Source organism: Macrotis lagotis, chromosome 6 (assembly GCF_037893015.1).
Source record: "Macrotis lagotis isolate mMagLag1 chromosome 6, bilby.v1.9.chrom.fasta, whole genome shotgun sequence".
Classification (NCBI taxonomy): Eukaryota; Metazoa; Chordata; class Mammalia; order Peramelemorphia; family Peramelidae; genus Macrotis; species Macrotis lagotis.
The window spans coordinates 51,101,748-51,128,055 of NC_133663.1; the positions used below are offsets into that span (position 1 = coordinate 51,101,748).

At 33.8% G+C, this 26,308-nt stretch overlaps 1 long non-coding RNA gene across 6 annotated transcripts in view; it reads left to right on the forward strand.

Annotated features, from left to right (window-relative positions):
* Nucleotides 1-5,274: 5,274 nt before the first annotated feature.
* LOC141490829 (uncharacterized) overlaps nt 5,275-26,308 on the forward strand; it is a 32,619-nt gene continuing 11,585 nt past the window's right edge. The window contains exons 1-5 of one of the 6 annotated variants that reach the window (XR_012469365.1): nt 5,275-5,438; nt 5,941-6,048; nt 8,213-8,292; nt 9,763-9,828; nt 10,496-10,589. This is a non-coding gene — a long non-coding RNA (uncharacterized LOC141490829). Of the gene's footprint in view, nt 5,439-5,848; nt 6,049-8,212; nt 8,436-9,762; nt 9,829-10,495; nt 10,590-26,308 lie in introns of those variants that run through there. The other 5 variants (XR_012469366.1, XR_012469367.1, XR_012469364.1 and 2 more) reach the window with 5 other exon arrangements.

Consider the following 26,308-nt stretch of genomic DNA (forward strand, 5'->3'; position numbering starts at 1 on the left):
TTCTTTCAGGGGGAGTAATAATTTTCAATAAAATAGAGGACATTCATACTTACCTGATAAAAACACTAGAACTGGACAAAAATTTGATCATCAAATACAAATTTAAGATAAGAAAAATGGAAATGAAATTAAGTCAATAGTACTAAGGGAGAAGTTACTAAATAAGACTAAATGGGAAGACAATACCTGTAACTGCTAAGAAATGTATTTCTCTTAGGACAGTAGAAAGTAATATAATTAGACTGAGGGTGTGGGTACAAATTGATCATGGTGTGATGATTTACTTTAGTTCATGAAAGTAATATTTTTATTGGAACATTTGGAGGGAGGGTATTTGGACAGAGTTTATGGGTATAAATTGTTTATAATGTGATGATGTTTATAAGAATTCTTGAGAATTGTACTTCTAACAAGACAGTTGAAAAGAATATACTTTGATAGTATGGGTTAAAAGACAGTTATAAAGTAATTAAGACTTGAAAAAGGAATTGTACCAAGAAAAGATGGAAGTATTAGATAATAATCAGTACCACATGTATAGGCACAAAGGAATTATAGAAGTAGGGAGAGTGTTACCAATGAAAACATCATACTCTTAATTGATTTGGCTCAGAGAGGGAATGATTCACATTCCCAGTTAGGTTTAGAAATCTGTCCTATCCTACAGAAAAGTAGGAAGGAACAGGGGAAAGAACAGTGTGAGGCAGGTAACAGTCAAAAGCAAAACATTGATGAGGAGGAATAAGGGGAAAGGAGGAAGAAAATAAGGGGAAGATAAGATGAAGGAAAAGAAAAAGGTTTTGTACAAATAAATCCAATGCAATTAAGGAGAGAAGGAATGCAAAAATCTGGGAATTTTTCACAGCTATTATTTCTGATAAAGTACTTAACCATATGTTATATAGATAACAGAATCTAATATTTTAAGAAAAAAATTCTTCAATTGATTAATGGGTATAAAGAAAGTAAAGCTCTCTCTAAAATTATATAACATTGTTCTACATCATTAATGATCAAAAAATGAAAATTAAAACAACTCTGAGGTACCACCTCACACATAACAAATTGACTAAAATGACAAAAATGTAAAATGATCAATATTGGAGAGGATCTGGGAATACTGGGGAGCTAGTGCATTGCTGGTGGAGTTGTGAATTGAGACAACCATTTGGGAAAACAATTTGGAACTATGCCCCATCCAAGGAAATAAAACTCTTTATGTTTACTCCCTACTAGATCTATATCCCAAAGAAATCATAAAAAAACAGTCAAAACACCACATGTACAAAAATATTTAAATTGGCTCTTTTTATGGTCAGAAAGAATTGGTTGAACACGTTTTGATAGATGAATCTTATGTATTACTGTTGCTCTGTAAGAAATAATGAAAAGACTACCTTTGGAAAAGCCTAGAAAGACTTGCATGAACTGATGTTGAGTGAGGTGGAGAACACTGTACATATAAAACAGCAGCATTGTGAGATGATCAACTATGATGGATGCAGCTGCTCTCAATAGTTCAGTGATCAAGGATAATACAGAGACCTGTTAAGGAAAATACCATCCACATCCAGAGAAAAATCTAAATGCAAAGCAAAGCAAATAATTTTTTCCCTTTTTAAAACTTTTGTTTCTTTCTCATAATCTTATTTTTCCCCTTAGTTCTAATTCTTTAACAAACTGCCCTATATGAAAATGTGAAAAACATAATTATACTTGCACAATTTATAACAGATTGCTCACTGTCATGGTTAGGGGGGAAGGGAAGAAAAAGTGGTAGAAAATTGTGGAACTCAAAAACTTGCAAAGGGATGAATGTTGAAAACTATCTTTGCACGTAATTGAAAAAATGAGGAGGGAAAAAAAGATTCTTGATCTCCTTTACCAGTTGGATTACGTTCCCTTCATAATTCTTTTGCCTTTCTTGTATTGTTTTTGTTTTTTCCTCAATAGTTCTTGATTTTTAAATTCTTTTTTAAAGATTTATAAATTCTTTTTGAGAAGATAGGCATTTGATGTTACTCTTTGGACAAAGAGAAGCTTTTTATGCTCCACCATCCTCTGAAGAGGAATCCCAGCCTCCTCTATTCCCATGGCAACCTTTACTGCCCTTTTGCCGCTCTCTACATTCACAGTTTTTTTTTCTTTTTTTTTTTACTTATTTGTGGAGAAAATTTGAAGAACAGACTTTTCTGACCTTTTCTACCATCTTCCCACAATTTGCTCTCCTTTAAACCATAATACCCCCTTTAATTAACTTCTGTGAAGACATCCCATTATTAAATGAAGAATCTGAAGGCAGGTGTGAATATTCTCCAAACTTTTGTTCCAAGGAAAGGAATGAAACTACTAGCAATGATATAAATGAATAGTTTACAATTGTTTGTTTGTCTATGTGAGTGTCTGTGTGTGTTTGTGTGTGTGTGTGTGTGTGTGTGTGTGTGTGTGTGTGTGTGTGTGTACAGTATTATTTTACTTGGACAGACAAAATCTCTAAATACAGTAGCGATTATTTCCTTTAAATTAAGAAAATCAGCACAATGTTTAAAATAAATTGTGTCTAGACATATTCAGGATAAATTAAATATTTGACTAATATTTTTTTTACCATAATGTGGGATAGGTAGAGAAATTGAAAAAATTAAGCTTAAGAGTTATTCCCTAATGGTTTATATTGGTGTCCAAGTGAGATATCTTAATTTTAAAGTTAAAATGATGCGATACTACATGTGGATAGAGTTAACACAGCATCTTCCAGAGGGGGAGAGATCTTAGATTAAGGAGGATATCATGCTTGAGAACAGAGTTTACACATTCTAAAGCGGAGTAGAAAATGGTATTTATGGTGTTGGATAAAGATCTTACCTCTCACCAATATAGAAAGCATTATAAAGTTGTCTGGTTGATTGTGATTAAGATAAGAATGGGAAAGATTGTCTTAAGTTGTAAATGGTGGCTGATTGCTGTGTAACTATTTAAATGTTCAGTGGGGTTGCTAGCAGTCCCATATTTTGTATATTGGAGCAAAAATTTCTATGAAGTATCTTTAAAGGGTGAGTATCCTACATAAAGTCTTTCTCTTGAATCACGTGGCCTCTCTCTTTTAAATCTTGGAAGATGACTAGAGACAGTAGATGTGAACTTGGGAGAAAGGGACATGGGAGCTGTATGCATATGGGTCTCATTGCCTCTAGCCATCAATTTGTTTTTTATGTCCTTGATGGCAGCAGTACAAAGACCTCACTTTCGTAATGTACTACTCTTGATTCTTTGTTTAATTACAGTTTTTGTGAAAGAGTTCATGAGGCAATTCAAATAGAATATTGGGTTGGGAGCTGGGAAACAGATTCTGAATTATCCTGCTCTTCAGTAAATCAGTTGTGTGACCTTGGGCAAGTCACTTAACCTCTCTGTACTTCATTCTTCCTATCTGTAAAATGGGAGTGATACCTACCCCTATTTACCTACCTCACAGGGTTGTTGTGGGGATTAATTAGATATAATGTCTGTAAAACATTTGAGCTCCTTGGAGAACAACTCAGTATAAATACAAAGTAATCTATTAAAGTTCATTTATTTGTGCTGGGAAAAAAAAAGATCTTACCTCTCATATAAGGGCTGAAAAGACATTTTCCAGATGACTTTCACAGTTGGTATCCGTCTGATCCACCTTATTCTTCACTTGTGACTCCAAGAAGCTTTTTCAGCTGCCACACGCTGGTAAACCAGTTTGGTAGATCATGTAATCCAGGTCAAGGCTCTCAACTCTGGAGGCGAGTTAGGGGAGTGCGCACTAAATGAATGTAAACAGGGGAATGAGAATGGTTTGTTACAAAGGCTCTGAAAGCCATTGAAGCAGGCCCTGGGATGTGTGTAGAGCTTCCTTAGACATCCAAGATACCTCTTTGCTCCCGAAACCATCACCAGTCATTTCATCTTTTATCTTGTCAGTAGACTAAGATAATTCTGGGAGGGTGCGGCTGATAACTTTGTGAAACCCTGCTTCCCTTATAAATTAATTTATATTTGAGTCAAGACTTCACTCCCTGCCCCCAAAAAAGAAAAAAAATGAATCTACATTCAAGATGAAATTTAGTTCATAACCATAGTCTTAACTAACAAGTTTAATGCCATGAGCAAGTGAAACAGGAAACAAAATGTTCTAAAAGCAACTTTTTTTTTTTATTTTTTAATGACAGATCACATTGATTTACTGGCTTAAGGTTGCTTCTTGCCAAGGCAGACTCCAATAACAAATGTGTAACGAGATAAACCCCTCCAGAGACCACCCATCCTCAGATGAAGTGGACATGGTATGCTCATGACGTTTTTTTGGTTTTAGGGAGAGGGTGATGGAAATGGCTGTTCCTGTCGACTGGATCCACAGCTCTGCTTTTTGTGACCAGCGAAGATATACAAAGTTCTAGGGGAATCAGCAGAACTACGGCCACAATGACCCAAGTTGGAGTTTCCATTCTCATCCCATTGGTTGCGTGGAGGGCTTGCAGCACCCTCTCCCGTTCAACAGCACGAGGGTGGGCAGGTGGTTCTGCAGACCACAGCTGTGCATGAAGCTGGCTTGCAGCAGGAGACCTGGCAGGACACACACAAAGAGGGTTTGCAGCAGACACACACACCGCAGTTGGTTGGGCAGGGGGCAGGCACACAGCAGGGGCTGCAGGAACCAGCCTGGCAGCAGATGGCTTGGCAGGGGTCGCCTCCACAGCAGGAGTGGTGGCACACCAGGGCCACGCATGAAGTGGGGTGGCAGCAAGGACAGGCGCAGGAGAGGGGGTTGCAGCACACTGGAACGGAGCAGAGTGGTGGGCAGCCAGTGGGGCAGCTGATGAGGCACATGATGTCTGGGGTTGGTGAGGTTTTCAGGAGAGCAGAAGAGGAGGGAAGGTTTGGAGAACTTCTTCCACACAGACAGAGGCGTTTACTCTCGCGTCACAGTCACAAGCTGGCTTTTCTTCCCTCTTCTGGTTTCTCCATGTTCCCTCCCAACTGCTTCTTATTCCGATGGATATAGGCTCCTGTGAAGAGTTGACTCAGATCATCCAAAGTGGTGCCTCTTTGATCACCTTTGTTTTCCTTAGGCCTTAGCTGGAAGGCACAATACCAGATGCTCATGCCTCCATGGCCCTGCCATTTTCCTTTGGTTTCTAGAATATTTTGAGTCTTTAGTTTATGGTCTGTTGCTGGGTGTAGCAGATGATGTCACAAAGACAAGACAGATAGAAAAGATGGAGTTTGGATTCAATGGGTGGATTGGGATCCTCAAAAACCCCTTATATGGCCAATAACAGACTTTTTCATAAGAAAAAGGAGGGACCAGCTGGGTTTCCCAAATAGCTACAGCAAACAAACTTTTCCAGGCCACAGGGAACAAAGGGTACCTCCTGCTTCTGCCTTCCTGATGAGGAAAGAAACATTTGGTTTGTAAAGCAGGATTCTCCCCTAGGCCAAAGTCTCTGTTTTTGAGCACCTGATCATGCATATTCAAAACTGGTAGAAACCCGGGTATGCAGAGTGGCATGGCGCTGACCCCCAGCCCCAGAGCAGTGCAGAACTGAAGGGGAAGACAGCTTCCCTTGGAATGGAAGTGGGAGTGATGCCAGGGAAAATGTGGCAGGCTAAAGTATTCGAGGTTTGGGTGAACATGAAAGAATTCATTTAAAAGACTGACTTTGACACAGAAGAATTCAGGGATTTTTTTAAAAAAATTATTTAATAATTACTGTGGTAAGCAAAAGCCAAAAGAGACAGAACGTCTAGGAAGTAAAGGCAGTTGGGGAGGGGGAGGGGAGGATAATAAATAGGGTCGGGGGCAGTGAGGGAGGAATAGCTGACAGTTAGTCACTGCACTGGAAAGAACAGTCTAAAATCAACTTTTTAAAATGACTCTGATTGAGAAGAAAACCCCTTCACTAATCCCAGTAGGAGAAATAGAGACACTGCCACATTCAGTGCTATCAACAGAGAAACTTTCCTGGAGAAAAGGAAAAAAAAAAGATGTCTATAAGGAAATGATGAAGCAAGATCTTGGTGAGATGAATTCATTAGTTCCTAGATTTCAGGGATTTCTGATTTTAATGAATTATAAATATCAGTGATCCTCTACAGGTTTTTATTTCTTGGGGCAAAGAACTCTCAGCTAAAATGTAAAAAAAAATCTTAAAAGTCCATATCATAAAACAAAAGTAATTTGTTGCAGAACTGCTCAATATATATATATATATATATATATATATATATACATATATATATATATATATATGTGTGTGTGTGTGTGTGTGTGTGTGTATGTGTGTATATACATATACATAAAAATTTATTTATAAAGCTGTTATCTGTATTGATAAAAAACTGGCAAATTTTATGACTTCTCTTCATCTTTGAACTGGAAAATGTATGTTTGAAGATTCTTTAGTAGCAAAATATTTCTAGTTAATATAATAATTTACTGATTATCTCCCAACTAGTATTATACATAATAGCTATAAATAGAGTTCACTTATCCATGTTTGATACTAAACTGCAGATATTTTCCCCATAAAAGCACTGCCATTCTTGCCAGTGTGAATTCTCCAACTGATAACTCTATTGTATCACATAGACTGCTACTTTTGACTAATCGGAATCCTCAGTAGTACAACATTTGTGAAAATCCTTTCAAAGAGACTTTAGAGTCATCAGTAACCCCGTAATACTTTTCAAATAGGATTATAAGTTTTGACATAGTGATGGCCAAAGTTGTCATTTCTCCGAGAGCTCAAATTTCTCATAATCGTCTACACAACCCTAATGACTGACACCTACTGGTATGCAATTGCCATAATTTTGCAGTCAGATTTCACTGGATCAGAGACAAGAGCTCTCTGATTCATTCACTACATTCATTAATGTAATTTTAACAAAATTAATATACTAAGTTCACATTATTGGCTTCGTTTTCTGAATCAAGTGGGATAAAGGGGATGATTGGTTTCACAAATAGCATTGAGGAAAAAAATCTGTATACATTGGTAACATGTTTTCTGAACAGAACAGCAGATTAAAAAAAGATGTTTAAAATCTGACTTTTTTAAAAATTGAAAAAATACTCAGGCAGGGTTATTTTAATTCTTTTCATTTATGCCAATATATGATCTAGAATATTTTGTAAGTCCTAACTTGAAATCTGGGAGAGATTTCAATGCAATTGACTTTGACTATATTTTGTCACATGAAGTTGTTTTTATCACATGTATCTTTTTAAACAGTTCCTAATGAACTATCAATTATCTGTGTAAATTGGAAGACAACCCTAAAAAATTTCCAAAGCCAATGTACCTTAAATCTCTTGGGAAATTATTGGTATTTTAATTAATTTGCATTCACTTGTACTTTGTCACACACATGACTTATATAAAACCATTTAGTTTAATAAAGAAATTTGCTTAATAACACATTTGAAGAATGTGCGAAAAGCCAGAAGTGTTTAAAATAGCATTTTAAATTTCTACAATATATCCCAATACCACAAACTCTTGAAAACTGGCAGCTTTATTATTTTTGATCTTTTTTTAGTTTTTGTACTAGGTAGATGAAAGTTTTCAGAGAAATACAGATCAGAAGTGATTCAAGAATCTGCCCCATATAATTTCTTGTTTTGCAGCCAACTTAGCTATCAAAAAATCTATTTTTAAATATTTAACTTAAACATTTATAAGTTCAGAAATCTAAAATTTAGATCCTGGTGTGTTGTATTGTTGTTAGACTATTCTGAAGAAAGTTATGGAGAAAATGTTAATAATGCAATTTAGACTTAGAAGTGTGTCATGCCTTACATTGTCTGAGCTGGTTGTTAAACATGTAACAATACATGCCCATTTCTAAGCTTCAATTATAAAAGTGTAAGGTTATAAAACTTAAGTTTATTCAACTTATATTTCAACACATTTCATTTAGAATCTTTTCCACGTAGTTCACTGATCCAGGAACTAAGAATGCAAAGAAATGAACAAAAGATTGTCTATGCTGTAACAATTTTCATTCTATTGGATTCTGCTCATCATTCATTGGCATGGATAACCAATCTCTGAAAAGTTCCACAGTTTCTATCACCATGATTATTCTATTTCTTTACAAATTGATTTTAGAATTATATGTATTATATATGTATATATATGGAGTATTTATTGTGTACCATTCTGAACCCTCTCTTTAGGATAGATATTAGTAAATAAGAGACTGTTAAGAAGAAAGAAACAATGAAAGTGAAACACTTCTAATTCATTTTGTTTTAAGGTCAGTATAAGCAAATAAGAATTTGTAGCATGATGACGAGAAGGTGGAGAGGCATTGATATGTCTTCAAGGATTTCATAGGCTATTAGGTTAAAGAAGGATAGAACTTATTTTGATTGGACCCAGACAGAATCCTGACCAATGGTAAGAAATGACAAAGAGATACATTTAGGAAATTTAAATATTTAAAGAAATAAAGAAATGCAAAACAACAACAAAAACTTTTTGAATTATTCGTAATGGTTTTGTTTTGAGGGAAATTCTTTATGTAAATATGCTATATTAAATGTTCACTGAGATCATAACTCAATAAGATTCTATGTGTATATGTATTTATTCATGTTTGTATATGTGTGTGAGAGAGAATTGATGAATCAGTGATTTAGGAATCGTAGAACATTAGTTTTTTTTTTTAATTCTTCATTATCTCAAATTTACCTAATAATGGAAAATTTTCATAGACTAATGACTAACCAGAGACTTTGGATTTTTTTATTCTGTTTAGATAGTCAGGATGTTAGGTTAGCATATGCTAACAAATTCCAAAGGAAAGACAACATGATATAATTGAAACTAGGAAGATGTGGACTGAATTCCTACCTTAAATGCTTGCTGTGTAACCCTTGAAAATTCACTTAAATTCCCCATGAGCTTGACTTTCCCATTGGTCAAGGGGTCATAATTAAAAAAAAAAAACCTGTTTCCTAGGGTTTATAAAAGTCTCAAATGAAGTATATAACAATTTTGCTAAGTTGAAATAGAAACCAATCACTAAAAACTTCATGATCCTTGAGGGCCTCATGGTGACTTAGAAAATCAAAAATTGACTTAAAGAATCGATGTGTATTGTATTTAATTTTGGTAAATATTTCCTAATTGCCCATTGTAATTTCCTTCGGGCTTCACTTGGGCCTGAATGAATGTTTGATACCTCTGAGGTATTGTGTCTGCCTAGTTATTTATATGTCATCTATAACTTTTGAATATTTATTCCTGGAGAACAGGAACTTTTTAAAAGATATTTCCAGATCTTAGGTTAATGGACTGAATGAATGTTAACTGATAAAAGAGACTATTTTAATGTAATATATTAATTGATATTTTCCCCAATTTCTAGAACTGTGCTAGGTATAGGAAGTGCTTAAATTATTTTTCTTAAATTAATAAAAGAATTAATCCTTCTTGGTAGCCTCAGGACTACAAATCTGTATCCTTTCTGTCCCAAAAAATGAGCCAAAAACTCATCTGAAGAAAAATGTAAAATATCAGCCTTTACTTGTATGAGACTCTCTTCTATTTCTACAGTGGCAGTAACAGAGTACTCAAAGATCCTAAAGATCCTAAAAATCCAAGTTCTTAGCTCATCACTATTAATTTTACTATTAGTATTTTAGATGTGATATGTGTTCAGTTACTGAGTAGACATATTGAAGCAGTTTTGGATTCTTATGGATTTTAATTCTCTCTAAAGGCACCAATAGCAGAAATGGAAGCTATAGCGAATTGGACAAATTTCCCATTAGTCCTTCTTGGAGAGGTAAGTAGAGGTCTCAGTCCACTTTTATCTTGGTCCTACTTGGAGAGGTAAGTAGAGGTCTCAGTCCACTTTTATCTAAAAGTCATCTTATATTTCAGTTTTCATGAGAAAAATTTATAAAAGCACCCCTAGGAATATAATTGTGCATTTGTTTTTAACTTGCTTTTAATTCTTGAATTTCTAGGCCACAGAAATATCATATAGCACCTGAATCATTATCATAAGGAATAGAATGCAAAGCAGTGAAAATTAATTATTGTTTCCACTTAGAATGACCACTTGTGAGTTTAGCTATATTACTGTAAACATTTCCTACTAGGAGGGTTCTATCTTCATAGGCTTGAAATTGGTAAAGCTTTTAGAGGCTTTCTTAGTGGGATGTCATCCCCCATCTTAAATCCATCAAGAGCCAGTCCAATGAAATTAGGTTAATTAAGCATCCTTTAAAAAAAGTAAAATACACAACTTCCAGGTTCCTAAGAAGAAAATTAAATTTGATAATGACTCAAATAGAGCATGGAAAATGTCTATTTAGGAGTAGGAAATTAAATGATGTAGGTCAAGGAAAGGAAGATAAAGGTCTTCGGTTTTGTAAACATTTATGTTTTTGTTGCTGCTGTTGTTCATTTGCTTAACTCATTTCTGACTTTTGTGACCCAATTTGTAGTTTCCTTGGCAAAGATACTGGCGTGAGTTTCCATTTCCTTCTACAGATCATTTTACAGATGAAGAAACTGGAGCAAGCAGGGTAAAGTGACAAGGTTAGGATCATTTAATTTGTTCACATAATTATTCTCAATAATAAGACAATACATTTTCATCCAATCAGCATTTATTAAATTCCTGCTGTGTGTGAAGCATTGTGATTGACACTGAGGCAATAATGAAAGCTCTCTCTGCCCTCCAGGTACTTGTATTCTATCAAATATTTTATATAACATATAAGCAGAGAAGTAAATACAAGATAGTTTGATGGGAGAGGGACCACTAACCACCAGAGGAAGTAAAAAAAAAAATAAAAGTTTTCTGTAACCAAAGACATCCAAATAGAGGAAATTGAAAATTGAATAGGAATTTCCCTTTACAATCTTATAACTCCTTGGGATGGATCTAACTTGACTTGGAACAATTACTGGTTTCTAAACATGAGTTTTGAGGCCTTTAATAACTCTATTCACAATCTATATTTTTTATATTGCTAATCTACAAGAACTCTAGGGTTCAGATAAACAGGTCTCCTTGAGTGTCCTTAGACATCTCAGGCCAGAAAAAGGCCAGAAAACCTCCGGCTCAACACCAGTTCTGGTAGCCTCTCTTCAATGTGATGAGGAATGATAAGGGTAGCTTAATAATATTCATCCTTTCTATTCTCGGTCTCTATTCACTGAAATTCTATGAGGACCTTTTCTTGGTATCATAGTCTCAGACTCTCTGATGGTGAGAATTCCCTCTGACAAGGACCCACTATATGATAGAAAGAGCCCATATGCCATACCCTTTCTCAAATTACTTGCTTGAAAATCTTAATGTTTGGAAATATGCTACATTTCACTAGAGGTGAGTGAAATTAAGAGTGCAATTTTGACCCAATTAAGATCACTGACTCTTTCCCCGCCCCCAAATCTATTGAAAACTACTATACTAAAGTCATGTTTACAATGAATAAGTTGCCTTCAAAAACAACAGGGTAGCAGATAGAAGCTATCATTTTATTATGATACACATAACTTTAGCTTTGTTCAGGTGTGCACAAGAATATACATACCGTATAGACTTGTGTTCTGGTTAAGGAAGAGCTGCTGAAAGCTCAATCTGCTAACTGACAGTTGCAGAAAAGAGGAAAAATTAGAGCTACTTCTTGTCTTGAACAGCTTTAAGCTGATTTGAGTCATAATATGAACTTTCTTCCTAGATCAGATAGTAGTTACATCCAATCCAAAATGCAATAAAGTCAAATGACCTGCTGTAGAATCGGTAACATGAGATTTTTCTATGACACAATCCCTTTTAGATATTGCATGTGAAATAGGGATAATTGTTGCAGGTTATATTTTCACTAATATCAAACTAACTCTGGCATTTTAGTACTTTTGATGGTATTTAGGGGAAGAGAACGTAAGGCAATAGCTATTCTTCTATAACTAGAGAGCAAAATAACCTCCCATTAACTTTTAATTTGGATATCAAATTAAAGCCTTTTAGCAAGTCACCAATTATTTATCTGAAGTGGCTTGAGATATAGATGTTATTTGTCCAGTTATGTTATGGGGAGATAGAGTTTTGGCATTGCTTAGGGTTATTTTCTAAAAGATATAGCCATGTATGACTGCTTAAATATATACATATATTCATATGCATGATGTGTATTTATATTCATACATATATACTTATTTATACAAATAAGCATGTGTACAAATAGAATGTTAGTGAAATCTTATATCACTTTACCATATTTAGAAATATCAAGGGAAACTTCTTGCAAAAAATGGATAAGATAAAAGACAAAAGTAATAGGAAGTTAGAATCAGAAGAGATTCTACAAGATTATTATCTATATTATCCATAAGATTATTTAGGGGAAAAAAAAACTTAACAAAGATATTAGCATGCCCAATTACCATGATGGTGTGGTTACTGATCTAGAGCAGTCAATCTAGAGAATGAAGTCAATTTAGCCTTAGGAAGCATTGTAAACAATAAGGAGTATCAAGGCAACGAGGTTTGAGTGCTACATTTAGTATGCCAGCAAATTTGAAAAACGCAGCACTTGCCACTGGATTGAAAAGATCAGTCTTGCCCCAGTTCTAAAGAAAGGCAATGCCAAGGAATGTTCACATTATTGAACAATCCCATTTATCCATAAGCCACCAAGGTTGTGTGTAAGATTGTGTTAGCTAGGCATCAGCAATGTGTGAAAGAAAAATTATCAGAACCCATTTTCAAAGAGGCAGCAAAACTTGAGACCAAAGTCTCAGCATTAGGGATTATAGAGAAAGCAAGGGAATACCAGAGGAAAAATCTATTTCTGTTTCCTTGACTACTCCAAAACCTTTAATTATGTAGTTCACATCAAATTGTGGCAGGTCCTTAAAAACAATGGGAGGACACCAAGAAGCAACAGTTGGATCTGAACATGGACTAGCCAGTTGTTTTGAGATTGGAAAAAGAGTAGGAAAAATCTGTATATTGTCACATTATTTGTTTGAATTATATGTAGAATACATCATGCAAAGTTTCAGGATGAAACAATCAAAAGTCATAGTTAAGATTGCTGGGAGAAATATCAACAACTTCATATTTGCAGTGTATTACTATGATGGCAGAAAATGAAAAGCAATTAAGAAGATTCTAGATGAGGTGAAAGAGGAGAGTGTAAAAGGAGATCAAAAAGCAGAAAGAAAATTACTTCTTTCTACAAAAAAAATATTTATAGCAGTTCTATTCTGGTGGCAAAGGATTATAATTTGAGGGGATATTCATCAGTTGGACTGAGCAAATTGTGATATGTGATTCTGCTATAAAAATGATGAACAGGATACTCTCAGTAAAATTTGGAAACTCATACTTGAGTTGATGCAAAGTGAAATGTACTATGTGCAAAGTAATAGCATTAAAGGTAAGATGATAGTTGTGAATGATTTATTTAGCTATTCCCAGCAATACAAGGATCCAAGACAACAACTCTGATTGACTTATGATGAAAAATTCTATCTATACCCAGAGAAATAATAGAAGTTTCTGAAGCATACTTTTAACTTTTATTTTTCTTGGTGTTTTCTTTTGGAGGGGGAGGTCTATGTATCCTTTCACAAAAGTCCAATATGGAAATATTTTGCATGACTAGATATACATAAACTCTTTCTAATTGCTAAACCTCTCAATGAGGCAATGTTGAGAGGGAGAAAGAGAAAACTGGGAATTCAGTTTTGAAAAGGAATGTTAAAAATTCTTTTTAAAGGTAATTGGGAAAATAAAAAAAAGAGTGCAGTGTAAAAGCTAACTTGAAGTTTAACATAAAAAAAAGATCTTAGAAATTGGTTCAATCCTGGCAAATGGAGGTAGAGGATTCAAGGTTGTATCAGATTTTATATTCTTGCATTCAAAGATCACTGTAGATGATGAGTGAATTCATGAAATTAAAATCTCCATACTTCATGTACTTCAGAAAGAAAACTATGACAAACTTGGATTTCATATTAAAAAATAAGATATATCACCTTGCTGATAAAGGCTGGTATAGTCCAAACTATATTTGTTTGTTTTCTCTAGTAGCAATGTATGATTCTGAGAGTTGGAACATAAGAAAAGCTAAGAGCCACAGAATTTAAGCTTTAAAGTGTTGATGATTCAGAAGACCTTTTTTGAGAGTGCCTTATATGAAAAAGAGATCAAATCATCCAGTATTTAAATAAATAAAATAATTCAGGCTATTCACTAGAAGAAGCTGGTGCTAAAATATTTTAGCCATCTAATAAGTTGACAGAATTTATTGGAAAAAGGCACTGATCTTGTTAAAGATTGAAAACAAAAAAGGGGATGGCTGAGGATTTGAGATAAAAAGATAATGTCATGGAAACAATATGAACTTGGACACAGTTGAAGAGATATTGGAGGAGGCTTGGTGTTCCCTAGTGCATGGAGTAGCAGATTCAGGCACAACTGAATGAACGAATGAACAACAAAAACAAAAATAATTTATGATAGCCTGAGGCAGTTGCCCATCAAGTGGAACTATTACCACAATGATGTTTGCAATTCAGGAAAGAAGTAATTTACTTTTGTGGTGGTGGGATTTAAATACAATAGGAGAAAAATAGCTAAATTCTTTGTGTATCATGCCTTCATAAAATACATTGCTATATTTAACTGAACAGTTGATATAGGGGCTGCTAGGTGGCACAGTGAATAGAGCACCGGCCCTGGAATCAGGAGTACCTGAGTTCAAATCCAGCCTCAGACACTTAATAATTACCTAGCTGTGTGGCCTTGGGCAAGCCACTTAACCCTGTTGCCAAACTAAAAAAAAAAGCGGTTGATATAGATGTGATTTTTGAACCACCAAGACTGATCATAGACCATCCTAATTTCCTGGAAGCCTTACTTTCTTGGTAGTTGTTTATAGACTGCTTAAATAATCCTTGCATTGTCTTCAGACATCCTGATATAATCTATGGACATCTGGACATTGCCCTTTGAAGTACAGTTGGATTCTTTGAACGTTCAAGCTCTATAAAAGCATGAATTGGGAAAATATTATATGTATACAATATCCACAAAGATAAACACACATATATGTATATAAAAATGTCTAGAGATATATATGCATGCATATCTTAATATATATACATATATATATATATATATATATATATATATATATATATATATACATATAAAATTTTGTCAGAGAAGTAATTGATTGAAGAATTGGTAGTTGAACTTCAGTACCAAGAGTTTTGTACATGAATAAAATATGAAACTAGGTAAGTAAACAGATAAATTTTCTGCAAAGGTAGCAAATAAGAATAGAGGGTCTGCAATTTAACTGGTACTATGACTTCCTAGGTGTAGCAGATTCTTCAAATTCAGAGCAATATTCCTTGCAACTTATATTCTTAGAATTTCCTGTAAAACTGAGAAGGGACTTGACTAGCCAAAGGTCACATAGTCAATGTGTGGCCTCAGAGGTGGAACTGAAACCCAGAACTACCTGAATCTCAAGCTACTTTTTGATCTCTTTCCCTCAATAATTGTTACTTCCTTATGACCTCTGTTTTTGTTTATCATCATTATTATAATACTAGCATATGCCCACTCCAAGCTTCAATGAATTAATTTTCCTTCCATCTCTTTACTAGTCTTAGGGAACTTGATGTTGGTTCCTTATTTCTGCTTTTATTTGTCTTGTTTTATTTTCTCTTCTTTGGGCAATCCTTTGACCCTCTAGGCAATTCCTTCTCTTTCACCCTTCATACAAAAACAAAAAAAAAAAACCAAGAAGAAAAAACAAAACCAGCTCACCCTAAGCATATTTTTTCCATGGATGATACAGGACTCTATTCTTTAATCAGGGTCAGTTTCTCTGCCACACTCCATCATATTTTACTCTCCCCACCTAGTTTTTGTCATTTAACATTTGGTAAGGTTAACCCTATTTGCTATTATAATTTATATTTAGGTCATCTCTTCCTTCCAAAATTAAACTATGTTTTGCAAATGTGGAACATTTAGGGAGATAAAGTGTAACCAGAGGAAAGGAAGGAAATAGTTGAAATGGTGTCACTCCACTTTTCTGGTAAATGATGTTTAGTAGGGGGTATTTGAATATTTAGGTAAGCAGTCATTCTTGACAGAAAACAGTCAAGTTTCATAGAATCTCAAAAATTTATAGGAAAAATTAAAAAAATATAATTACTTTAGCCTGTTTGACATGTGCTTAGGGAGAATATAATATAATCAACAAATGATCTTGTTTGTCCTTTGCTCTCAAATACCATGACATGCACATGAACTGGAATTGAGTGAGAGGGAAATGTCACCAGCCTCACTTTCTCCTCCAGAACCATTTGGGTCCAATGGACAGATAAGAATCAGGACATCTAGAGATGTCCCTGGATGTGAGGCAATCGGGTTGAAGGGACTTAATCAAGTTCACACAGTTAGTTAAGTATCAAATGTCTGAGACTGGATTTGAACTCAAGTCCTCCTAACTCCAAGGCTAGTGTTCTTTTTTTCTTCCCTAATCAATAAATACTGCTTTAATTGAAGAGGATTAGCTTATTTCACCAATAAATGATGAAAGAAATAAATCATTTGTCCCATATTCTTGTTTCTTTCTTTTTTTTGTCCTTTAAGCAGCTGCACATTGCATGGATAAGTGTAAACCTGAACAATTGTCAGGAAAGATAGCTGGCAGTTCCTGTGGTGAGGTACATGTGAATCAAACTGTTTGCATCCTGGGAGTTAAGAAAGTTTAACACAGGAAAGGAAAGGAAAAACACATTTGGAGGACTTGGTTGCCGTATCATTTGATATCTTCAAAACTGCTATCTCTTACTTTGACTCTTATTTATTTCACTTGATTAAAAAAAGAATGCACTTCGACTGTAAACTGAAACTGAGAGATGGCATTCTAAGAATTTTGGTCATATCAAGTATAGCGAAGGGTAATTTCAGATATCCAAACAAGTTTTTGTTATTGTTGTAAAATTTCAAAAAACTTCTAAAGAAAAATTAGTTTTGGAAATGAATTTTTCTTTGAAGATAAATGTAGAATTTCCTCAGATTTGATTCTGGTACACTGGTTTCCGTCAGTCTTTAAAAATATGCATTAGAAACCGAAAGAAAGGCAACAGGTTATGGGCTGCTAAGGGGATTTTTCTGAAAAGTTTAGCTAGATTTCTTATCTTCAGAATTCATACTTCCATTTATCATAATGTCAAGATGTGATCCAATAAAACTATTGCTCATTTTATGAAACCAAGAAGTATTTAAACAAAGGCTACTTTAAAAAAAAATTTTAAATTATCTTTGACAGAAGCCTATCCTTGTCTCTTCACCCTTTCTGAATCCTTTCATAACCTCTATTAGATTTGCAACCAATTTGCTATTGGCATTCCTTTACATGAAATTACAAGTTCATAGATCCAAATGGAAGTAATATTAGAGGTCATCTAATCTAAATATCTCTTGAGAACGATGAGAAACTAAAGGGCCAAGAAATAGAGTATAGAGTCTGTGAGGTTCCCTTGTGACAGACTGGACATACCTCTCTTCCTATTAATGGCCCTTCTATAACCACTCTTAGTAAGAGTAACCTGTTAGAGAGAAGCAGCAACATGCTTGAATGAGAACTTGCTCTTTTCCTCTAAAATGTCTAACTTTCAAGTGCCTAGGTGATTTGCTATAGTATGCATGAGGCAATACCACACACAAATGAATAGGAAAGGGAGAAAACGAGTATGCTAGCTTGTAAGGTCACCCCCCCCATTTTTAAAGACCTATGCACTAGATACTATTCCTGTTCCTTCTGTAACCTAAATCATTTCACATCTGAGACTTCAATTCATTCCCATCTAGGAACAGATTAAGAAAAATGAAATCAGAAGATGTAGATAAAAATACAAATCCCCATTTACTAAATACGAGAAATTAAGAGAAATCATTTTTGTCTTCTTTGAGTGAGTAGATTAGATATCCTCTAAGATTCTTTCACTTCTAAATCTATGGTTCTTGTGATTTCACTTTCATACAATGACCTCTTGCCAATTGTACTTGAATTCAGGGTTCAATTGCCACCCAGTCATAGTCCTTGTCTTTTTTTTCCTGGTTCTTGTGGTCCCTACCTCTGTCACATTTCCCCTCATATAATTAAAATGTATCTTTATTTTTTTAAGGCAAGGGGGTTAAGTAACTTGCCCAAGGTCACATAAATAGGCAATTATTAAGTGTCTGAGGTCTGGATTGAAAGCAAGACCTGACTCCAGAGCCAGTCTTCTATCCACTGCACCACCTAGCAGATAAAGATCTAGTGCTTTATATTTAACTGACTTTCTTCATATTTAACATCTTTAAAGTTATCAAACTTCAGAAATTTGACCTGCACATATATCAGTGGAACATATGTGTTTTTCATCTACTTTCCTTGATTTCAAGATACAGACATATGCATTTCCTTTACAGAAATAAATTGGATTGATATTCCTTAAATCACTTTAAGATGATTTCTTAGGTCCCTTCTAATTGTCCTCTATAAAGGATAATAAAAATAATAAAATGATGATAATAATAATAATAATAATAATAATAATATATTAAATACTTTTAGAATCCTCTATTTTATGTGATCATCATAGCCCTGTGGGATGATGGTATTATATTATTATCCTAAATTTACTTTTGTGTAAACTGATTCTATGAAAGATTAAATACTTTACCTAGGATTACATAACTAGAAAGAATGAGACAATTTAAATTTTAAGTCATTTTCATTCCAAGTACAACATTATTTCATCAAACTGCTTCATATATCCTTGGAATAAAAACAGGTTTCTGTAAAGTAGATAGTGCAAATATTAATATCCTAACTTTTTAAAATAATAGATGAGATCCTGAGAATTAAATCATCTGTTTACTATAAGTCACACAGGCAAAAATTAGCACACCTGGGCTGAAATGCATGTTTTTTTTTTTAAAATCAAGGCTATGACTTTTTTTTCTCATTATACTTCAAGAATGTTTCTTTTTTTCCATTTTATACTGCACTAGTCTGTGTGTGTGTGTATATGTGTGTGTGTGTGTCCATGTCTTTCTTGTGCACCTATAAATTGTGAAAAAGAGATAGAAAAATCAATCACATACTCGAGTGATAAAGAAATCTGAGCAACTTATACAAGAGGTGGAAACAAACCCCTACCTGGGGAGGATTTAGCCAAGTGACAAAACATAAATTATATAATTTAATATAAACTGAATTGGACTATGTTCATAAGATTTGCAATGGCATTTAAAAGGAGATGAAGCTATTAGGTTCTTTTCTAACAAGGTGAAAAATGACTGTTGAAAACAACATTGGAACCAAGCTAATGTAATGAAGGAGACTGGAAAGATTACTGAACTTTGAGCACTGTATTTGGCGTCATGGGTAATTAAATTGAATCTTTGCTCTATTACAAGATTTTATAGAAATGTGGTTATCATGTATACTCTAATATTGAAATACAAAGTGATAGCTTGAATTCAAATCTTTGAGGTAAAAAAAATAACTGAATGTCAGATTAAAGTTGATTTCAGACAAATTTCACCATTTTTTCCTACTTAAGTTCTTTATTAGAATAATGTTATAAATCATTGCATTTGTTTTATTAATTATAAGTTAATTTCAAACCATTTCAGAAATTAGTAGCTACATATATTCAATAATAATAATATGTTGTCACAATTAGGAAAGCATGAAAATTAATCTTGGGTTCAGGAAAGGAACAGCTGCTGCTAATGATTTGATCATTTGATCATCAAAGCACATTTGATCACCTTATAGAAGAATTAATTCATGGGTCTGAATCAACCCATCAGTCTAAATCAGTTTTTTTGTTAACTGGCTCTTATACTTCATAAATAACTGGTGGTAAAAAGGCAGAAAAAAAGTCCTCAATGAGCTCTTTTGGTGTGGATGGTCATTCAGCTTTTGGGAGTTTGGGTCCCTGGCTAGCATCTGCTTAACGGTGTGAGCTGAGAGACAGCAGCTGAGATGCTACCTTTATCAATAAATTATGCTCTGCATCAAAACTATGTAAGAATCAAGATAATCAATATTTAAGTAGTTTTTGAGAAATAGAGTGCTAGTCACTGTCCAGTAAAAATAAGGGGTGGCTATCCATGGTGACTCAGATTGATGGCAATAAAGAAAATATATTCTAAATGTTCAATTTTATTCCCTATAACTTTGAAGAGAGATGCAGTTATCTGGTTCTGGGATCGTGGACCAGAGCATAAATATACCAAAATGTTATTATTAAAAAAACTTTTCCTTTCTATTCAGTACATTATTAATATTTAGATTTAGTTCTCAAGTTCAGAATGATAATATGGTTCATTCAAATGTCTGATCAATGATTCAATGTGATTCAACCCCCCACGTGGAAACAGTATATAAATTTCATGGAAATTTTTTTTTATATTTTCCCTTGAATTTTGTGAAAAGTGTTAGTAAATGGAAATAACTGATATTAATTACAAAGAGCGTGTATCATTCAGTACATTGAAATTCTACAGACCCAATATATATTCTATAAAATCTTGAAAATTGACTCAGGGCTGTTTTTTTATGTGAAGCATAAAATGACATATCAATTTTTTTTGAGAGTTGACAGATACTGAATTTAGTGTCTTTTGCTGTTATCCCCTTTCACTAGGGCCAATATAATGCTCTAGATTCTACTGGTTACCTAAAGTTGCTCATTTTCATGCTCCAAAAACCCTTCTCCTTTGCCTTAGACATTTTTTTTATGCTCTGATCTCAATATATATTCTTTGATCACAGTTATCTATCATGTGGGAAGATAGCTGATAAAATATCAAGAAGGTGGTTATGATTAATAAAGTCTTGCTATATAGCCCTTCTCAATGGCATTTGATTTTATTTTTTCACCATTCACTTTTTAAAATTTTTCTCCTTCCCTCCCTTCCTTCCCCTCCCCGACTAAAAGCAATATAATATAAACTCTTTATTGATAAAAAATGCTAAACATAGATCCCCATTAATTATGTTGTGAAAGGAGAATCACATCCAGATGGAAGAAAAAAGAGAAAAACAAGATAATTCATATGGTAACCTTTTTTAAAAATTGAAAACAGTACACTTTGGCCTTCATATGGATGCATATTCTTCATCACAAGTTTTTTTTTTTTTTTTTTTTGCTATTGTCTTTGACTATTGCATGGAAAAAGTTAATTATCACCCCATGTTGCTGTTAGTGTGAATAATTTTGTTCTGCTTCTGCTCATTTCACTCAGTATCAGTTCATGCAAGACTTTCCAGACTTTTCTGAAGTCCTATCCCTCATGATTTCTCACCAAACAATAATGCTCCATCACATTTAAATTCCACAATTTGTTCAGTCATTCAATCATTGAGGGCATCCCTTCAATTTCAGATTCTTTGCTACTATGAAAAAACTGCTAAAATATTTTTGTACATGTGGGCTTTATATCCTTTTTTCACGGTCTCTTTGGGATGTAGTTCAAGTAGTGATATTGCTGGCTCAAAGGGTATGCACAGTTTAATTGCTTTTTGGGAATAATTCCAAGTTACTCTCTAGAAAGGTTGACTAAGTCCATGGCTCCACCAACACAACCCCCCCAAAACTGATCATTTTCCTTTTCAGTTATATTGGCCAATCTTGATAGGTATGAGCTAGTACCTCAGAGTTATTTTAATTTTCACTTGTCTAATTAGTAATGATTTATAGCATTTTTTCATATAACCATAGATAGCTTTAAATTATTCATCTGAGAATTGCCTTTTCATATCCTTTTACCATTTATCAATTGGGGAATGACTTGTATTCTTATAAATTTGGCTCATTTCTTTATTTTAGAAATGAGTCTTTTGTTAGAAACATCAGTTGTAAAAATTGTTTCCCAGTTTATTTCATTCCTTTTGATCTTGGATGCTTTGATTTTGTGGAGAAACTGTTTAACTTAAAGTAATTGAAATGAACCATTTTGTCTTTTATAATATTCTCTATCTCTTCTTTGGTCATTAACTTCTCCCCTTTCCATAGATCTGACAGATAAACTATCCTTTGTTCTGCATTTGAATTTTAAAAGAGAATGCTGTTATAACCTAAGCAAAAGCAATTAGTCTCAGTATTAGAATTCTAATATTGTACACAATATTCATATGTTTATACATATATATATATACACACAAAGATAGTTATACATAATACATAGATGTGTGCGCATGTGTGTGCTTGTGATTAGCATATATTTTGTGTGCCTGTATAGATGTGCCTACATTTATAGTTATGTTTGAGTCCTAAACTCACAACAGACGCTAAATAAAACTCAAAAACCCACATTAGAAAATTCAAGTCCATTGCTCTAGTGAACATAAGCCTCTCAAGTTATCAGCATCCAGACAGAATTGAATTTTAAACTAACTGCTAAAAACCTAGAAGGCCTAAGATATCATCCCAGCAGCTAATATGTAAATTCTCTAATTCAAAGCTTATAAAAATGAAAGATTTTACCCAGGGGGAGTGGGATGTAGATATGTAGCTGTTTCTTGTCTAGATAAGGTGTTTTGGAGAGGGATTTTAATTATATAGTGGATCTTCTGATGGATATAAATTGGGTGCCAGTCATCTAGATTATTTAATACAGTAACATCTCTGATTGATAAATTAAAATCAAATCATCCTTCTCATGACATTAATTTGAATTTATGAACTTTAATGTGTATTAGCCTGATATAATTATTTTATTCAGAGTTTGGGTGTCTTTATTACAGGCAAGGGGGAAAAATATCTTATTTTTTCTTCAAAATGGTTACTATAATAGTCCATCCCATTTATCTCAACCCAACCTTACTCGTTTTTGTTGTTTGTACTGTAAGGACATAAGTTCTTAGGGACCTAGAATGTGTAGTTGGATTGTTCTTTCTCAATTGATGTAATCTATGATCCCTTTGTCTTCTTCCTTTCCCAAATTCAAGAATGATTTCATCTCTTTCACAAATTTCCCAAACTCATTATCCACATATAACATCTTTTCAAAAGTTTTATCATGGATCCTCAATATTTGAATGGTTAAGTTGGAGGCATGGCCCAGGATATAAAACATTACATAATATCCCCTCAGCATCTTAGGGCAAATGCATCCCCCCACCTAAGCCCGGATGCTTCTGAGGGGCTCTGGCACTGCAAACTTTACACCCCATAATTGTTCATGCTTACTACTCTGCACATATCCTTTCCCTTCCCCTCCAAACCTGATCTGTTTACCAACACTTACTGTTCTATGTTCTATTTAGAGACACGTCTCTTTTAGACTTTATAGTATAAATGGTATAGTAGACAAGAATTTTACAATTGGAATTTGAAAAGGCTCAATTTGAATTAACCCTCTGATACTTGTTTGAAAAAGGCACAGATCACTGTACTTGAAGACTCATCATTTTGTGCTGAAAACTATAAAGTAATAATAGTTGCTACATCAGATTGTTGGGAGGGTCAAAGAAGCTAATATGTGTAAGATATTTCACAAACTTGAAAGCAGGCTATTAGAGGAAATAGGAATCTTGTCTTTAATACAAGAATACCTCTTCAAATTCTGTCCCTAGCTGTATGATCTTGGGAAAGGCACTTAACTCTTTTTTGAAAAAATTATTTAAGGCAATGGGGCTAAGTGACTTGCCCAAGTCAAACAGGCAATTATTTTCTGAGACCACATTTGAACTCAAGTCCTCCTGACTCCACTGGGCCAGCTAGCTGCCCTGCTTAACTCTTTAAAGCTCTAGGAATATTCTCTGAGACATACTTGCTAAATTCATTTTTTTTGTCATGAAAGTCTTTGGCAGTCTTGTGAAGCCTGTTCATCTGTTCTGATAAAAATAGTTTAGGCTGCATAAAATTTAAAAAAAATGAATTGCAAAGGAAACATTTTATTGAAAAAAAATCATCATTGTATTTGCTTAATTAGAAAAGTCATATAATATAAAAGTTTTTGTTTCCTCATCTGTAAGGCTAAGATGTTGATCTAGATGAAGTCTAGGGTACATTTCAATTGTACCTATTGGAGACTATTCTACTGTTTTTCTTCTCTAGAACCTCTGACTCAAATCAATTCACTAGAGCTCCAAATTCCCACCACTCTATCACCTCCATTGTTGGTTCATTGTTTAGTCCTATAATGACATAAAATACTAAAGTGATGTGCCATTTCCATTCTATTTTGTTCCTATTTTAAAGATGAAGAATTGAGAAAAATACAGTAAAGGGATTTCCTCAGTGTCACGCAGCAAGCAAGTGTCTATGATTGGTTTTGTACTAGCTACTTCCTATTCTAGTCTCAATGTTCTATCCACTGCTTTACCTAGAAGTTTATCTTCTGTATAGATCCATAAATTAAGCCTACTTTCACATACTCAATGTGATAATTGATTAATTGCAAATATCTGCTAAAAATCCACAATATGCAGGTGATTGTTGTAGATACTGAGGATACAAGTATTTAAAAAAATGAAAGAAAATTAATTAGTACTCAAGAAAGATTCTTGTTCTAATGGACTGACCAACAAATACATAGTTACACACATTTACATTTACATGTACCATATTTAATATAAATATACGTAGCAGCCACAGCCACGAAACCCTTCCAGTACATGGACTTCACCAGGTGGAGGATAAACGACAGACTGTAAACCCAATCTTGAATGAGGGGAATGTCTAACTCACTCATGAGAAGATTTTTTTCCCCGTATCGTGGGCAGATGAGAATGATGTGCTCCAATGGCCATCAAGACAGTTAAAGTACTTCCATGTAGTGCTTCATGATTGGTCAGACATCAAAGAAGCCAGGTTTCAAGGTCATCCACTGCATCTTGGTCCATTGCCAGTCATCTTGTAGTCATCTTGCCACTGGATTTTGATGAATTGGGAAGAGAAATTGAAGTTGGAAACTTGGCAAATTGATCTTGCTTATATTTAAGTCAAGATATATAAATTAGTTAAATTCAAAGTAGTTTCAGAAAATAGGAAGTAGTGCTTTGGGGTGACCAGCAAATATTTAACATAAACGATTTTTTAACTACATCACTTTTGTTATTATTTCTAAAGTAATTCTATATTTCAAATATCTAATAATAAGACAAGTCCAAATTAAGGCCATTTTGAATTTATACCTCATAAGATTGATGTAGCTGACATAAAATTCCAAATGTTGGCATAATTATGGGTAAATAGGTACTATTGGTGGAAATATGAATTGGTGTAAATTGAACAAAATGGATTAAATGATGAAATAACTATTTCAGTTATAGAGGATGACTAACAATAACTTTGTACCTCTTTTAAGTCACATTCCAACATTCACTCAATTAGGCTAGAGAATGAATTGGGCATCTGCATTCCCTAATAATCTTAGGTCCACAAGTACTATACGTACTTTGTGAGCATCCTAGATGTTTGATTCTAGCATTCCAGAGCTATAAACTTCATTATCTGGAGCTGGTTAAAAATAGTAAATGAAAGCAACTTTCTAGTTAGTCATGTGAAAATTTGAATTTTATGGTTCCTTCTTGAAATAAATCTTTGTCTATGCCTCTTTTTCCACAAGGAAAAAATAATTACATGAAGGAAAGAAAAATAATATTTCATATTCTTTTCACCTTATCTAAAGATCTGTTTATGTGAGTAAGTAAAATAAATCAATTAATATGTAGTTTAAAATTTATAGAATTCATAGGAACAATACAAATAATCTTGTGCTAGAAATCTAACCATTTTATTGTTCTATACTAGGAAGGATTTCGTGTGGGTCTTCTGCTTACTCTCTCATTATCATTCTCTCCTGTTTTGAGGTTTGACTTGAGGCTATTGAGTAATTCTATTGATTCTCAAATGAACAAAATACCTATGTTATTACTAATAGCTACTCATATCTTGACATTGATCTGGCCAAGATCTTTTGAAAAATCACTTCAATACATGACATGATTCAGTCTAAGATCTAGAAGCAACCACATTCACTAGTATCTCTGGTTTCAAGCTATAACTTTCTTAATACTTCTAGCACTAGAGTTTTAATCTTCTATGTTTAAAGCAGAAACAATGGCTCTGACTTTCACTTTTGAGGAAAAATTAAAATAAAACTTTTTGATCCTTTTTAATAATTTTGTTAAATATCATTGATTACCAAATGTAAGTGTAAAAACCTGTGACTTATGTCAAGTATAAAATACAATTAACTGAGC